The sequence below is a fragment of the Limulus polyphemus genome, unplaced genomic scaffold (genome assembly GCF_000517525.1).
Source record: "Limulus polyphemus unplaced genomic scaffold, Limulus_polyphemus-2.1.2 Scaffold219, whole genome shotgun sequence".
NCBI lineage: Eukaryota > Metazoa > Arthropoda > Merostomata > Xiphosura > Limulidae > Limulus > Limulus polyphemus.
In genome coordinates, this window is record NW_013665829.1 from 606,300 (window position 1) to 610,184 (window position 3,885).

General features: G+C 32.5%; 1 protein-coding gene across 5 annotated transcripts in view; it reads left to right on the top strand.

The window, feature by feature from the left end:
- Window positions 1-3,885, top strand: part of LOC106478511 (NACHT domain- and WD repeat-containing protein 1-like) — a 164,530-nt gene that overhangs the window by 24,652 nt on the left and 135,993 nt on the right. For 3 of the 5 annotated variants that reach the window (XM_022382126.1, XM_022382127.1, XM_022382128.1), the window contains exon 2: window positions 2,564-2,892. The exons of 1 other annotated variant lie outside the window; for it this stretch is intronic. The gene's annotated coding sequence lies outside the window, so the exon portion shown is untranslated. The remainder of the gene's footprint in view (window positions 1-2,563; window positions 2,893-3,885) is intronic. One more of the 5 variants, XM_022382129.1, reaches the window with a different exon arrangement.

Here is a 3,885-nt window from a genome sequence, read left to right on the forward strand (position 1 = left end):
CGAATAGTTGACTATTCTTTTTCAGGAGAACAAAGAAGAATAGTCAACTATTCGAAAGCGCTCGAGTTTTGGGTCTTATTTTAAGTTCATTTATAACGATTAGTACGCAATGATTCATCAGTTGGACTTACTTTGTCTTAGCGCAAAGCTACACAATAGACTATTTGCTCTCTGTCCACCACTGAGAATCGAATTCCGAGTTTTAGCATTGTAAATCCGTAGCCTTACCGCTCACCTATTGGGAGACCATAAGTTCGGCACCTTCACTTTTATCCATATTTTAGGCTATAATCCTAATAATATCCCATGAGGTTCGACCCAGCTTAGGAGATTTATGTAATCCCAGATCGAATTAATGAAGCCAACATTATAGAAAGATTATAATATAACTGTACAATGTATAAGAAATATCAATATTATCACGCTTTCAAGAAATAGGGAATCACTGATAACGTAGTGTTTATGTGTCTTGAAATTAAAGTTATACTCAACTATTTAACGTTAATACTTACGGATGTAAATTTTAATAGCCTCTTCGTTAAACAAATGTTGTTTCATAGCCAGATATGTTAATCGAAAGTTATGTTCCTGATATCTTTGGCAGTGATGGGCCTGTGGTGAAAACGGTTTATGATACAAGTAAACCAATCACTAAGCGATGTAGCTGGCTATAACAACGGATCGGAAACAACGTTTACGTCCATTTAATATCGATTGTGAAATTAATTAAAATGTTAATTTTTGATTTACCAATAATTCATACAGATCGGTAAAAAAAATGTTATTAAATGGCCAATGTTATTAAAAGTCAGCGTATAAAAATAAACATTCGGCATATAATATAACGTACAACAAAATGTATATCGTAAGACAAGTTTAGTTTAAAAAAATATATTCTATAAAGAAAACATTGTGATACTGAATTTAAAGTTCGTGTTTTTTTTATAATTATTTATTGTTTTCATTTGAAAATAAAGGACTTTATTCATGTTACGTTGCAACATAAAAATTTAAACCAAAAGTTTTGTAAATATTATTGTATTTAATTTATTTCTTGAATATTGGTCATTCCGAAGCCAGTTTCACGGGCGTGGTGCTTCACGTAGTATGAAGGTGTACGTTTTGTGTTTCAACATAAATTTAGAATATAAAATAATCACTAGTAGTGTTCACTTGTTATTGTTTGTTTGTTTTTTTTTTGAATACCTTGGATGGATAATAATACAGTTTTATTGCTTTCATATATATATATGAAAAATTTAAACAAGTAAGTAAAAATTTTTGATTTACATATGATATGTTTAGATATACGTGTATAACTCATATGACCTGTAGATTTGATACTACTATGGGTATATAGGGTCTGGCCTGACCTGATGGTTAGGGATCTAGACTTGCAATTTGCGTGTCGCGGATTCCAATTCCGTCACCGAACAATAGAGGCGTTATGATGTTACTGTCAATCCCACTTTTCGTTCGTAAAAGAGTAGCCCAAAAATTGACGGTTGGTGGTGTTGACTAGCTGTCTTCTGTTTACTTCTAAATTAGAGATAGGTTGCGCTCGAGTAGCTTTGTACGAAATTCAATAAAAACAAAACAAACAAGCAAATAAATTATGAATATATGAAGGTAAAAATATGAAGATTTGCAAATGTAGAGATATAAAGATTGTATAGCCTTTATGAATATAAAGATTATACAGCCGCAATGAATATACGAATTTGTATAGCCTCTATAGATATAGGCATTTCATAGCCTCCGTGGATATAAAGATTGTATAGCCTTTATGAATATAAAGATTATACAGCCGCAATGAATATACGAATTTGTATAGCCTCTATAGATATAGGCATTTCATAGCCTCCGTGGATATAAAGATTTGTACACACTCTACGAATATAGAGATGGTATAGCATCTACAAAAATAGGCATTTCATAGCCTCCGTGGATATAAAGATTTGTACACACTCTACGAATATAGAGATGGTATACCATCTACAGATATAGAGGTTGTAAAACCTTTATGGATACAAAAGTTTGTATAGCCTTTGTGGATATAGAAGTGTGTATATCCTCTTTGAATATTGAGAAATAGAAGCCGATAAGGGTAAAAATATTTGTAATATTGTTATAAATATAGATATTTGTAAAGTCTCTGCGAGTAAAGAGGTTTGAATAACTTCTATGAAGGTATAAGTTTATGTAGCTTCTATAATTGCAGAGATTTTTATAGCGTTTTTAGATGTAAAAATTGATATGATTTCGCTATACATACATATTTATTGCAATTTGTATATTTTCGATAATTGCTTTAATATCTTTTAGCTGTTAGAGATAAATGGAGATTTCTTTACGAACTGTGAATATGGAAAATCATTTAACTTATTTGTATAGATACATATGGATAGTTGTATAGACTATAGAGAATATCAATAAGCCCGTTATCAGCCATGTTGCAGAACTCACTCTCTGTACTAACACTAGCAGTGTATTTCACACAAAGTTAAACCACTTTAAGTCATCTATAGTGTCCTAAAAATCCTCATCTTTTTTTTTTTCTAAGAGTTTCGATAAACATCATCTATTGATCCACGATGCAGAAGATGATGGTTTCTTTTCCGTACTTCTTCGTTCGCCCCGGCTCATAACTGAACCAATGCCCGAGCTCAGGTTGCCCTATAGCGTCATTCCTGTCTTTCTAACCAGGTAATCGAAATTCACGCGCAGCCAAGCTACGCTGGGAGACCGGCGCCCGTGCTGCAAGCGACAAGTAAACCCAGTTACAGCCACACAACCAAGAGTCTCTTGGATTGAAACTACTGCTTTATTGAAGTCAGCAAATACCTGGACAGAAGAAGCAAACTAGGAAAACAATTCTCCCTCATCAGGACGGTAAGATCAGAAAAAAACATTTTACCAGTGGTTAACGTAGAGTGTGCGATTGAGTCTTTGATTAATGTACAGATTTGATTTAGAATATTCTGTATTTTCGCTATTCTTTGCAGCCTTTTACCATACGAATCATTAGTTGTTGAGGAATACAATAAAATGTTTATTACTTATTCAACTTATTCTTGGATTAAAAAATACTATCAAGACCTACCAGTCCGCTGTATCTACATCAGTTTAGCGTTAGTTGTATCAACAGAGAGTCTACAAGTTCTTGGACCGGGTTCTGTAAGAATCTCTCGTAAAATGACTGAAACAGTCTTGTTGTTGCACACGTAAAATGGAAAAATTTTAGAATATAAATCAGCATTAATCGAGAACTAAAAAAAAACACCTATTGATTAGAATTGTTCTTGTGTTAGCACTGAAAAAATACTAAAAATAATTACTTCATTTTTTATCTATTATCTATAAACTCTTAGATTTTAAACTATGAAAACTATACTCTACGCTTAAATCTTCGTGTAAGATTATAGCTATGTTTATATCGAGCACTATTTTTATCAACACAAATGTTTCTTTTGTCGCCCCCCCTTCAGTGGCTCGGTAGTAAGTCTGTAAGCTTACGACGCTACAAATCAGATTTCAACCTGTGGTGGGCAGAGCACAAATAGCCCATTGTGTAGCTTTGTGCTTAACAACAATAACCAACCAACCTTTTGTCGGTCTACGTAAATGTTTCAAGTAAAAATATCTTGAATACAATATATTATCCAACATAACCAGTTGCAAGCGCATTTGTAGCTACTGTTTGCCGTCTTTATAGACAATTGTAAAATTACCACAGTTTAACTGTGTCTAGAATCATTGAAACAAAACTCTTTGAATTATTTTATTATAAACACTGTGATTTATTTTCTCTGTTAAAAACTAATATGCGTATATATATATATATATATACTGGTGTATGTGCAACTATATACTTGTTATTGTTTT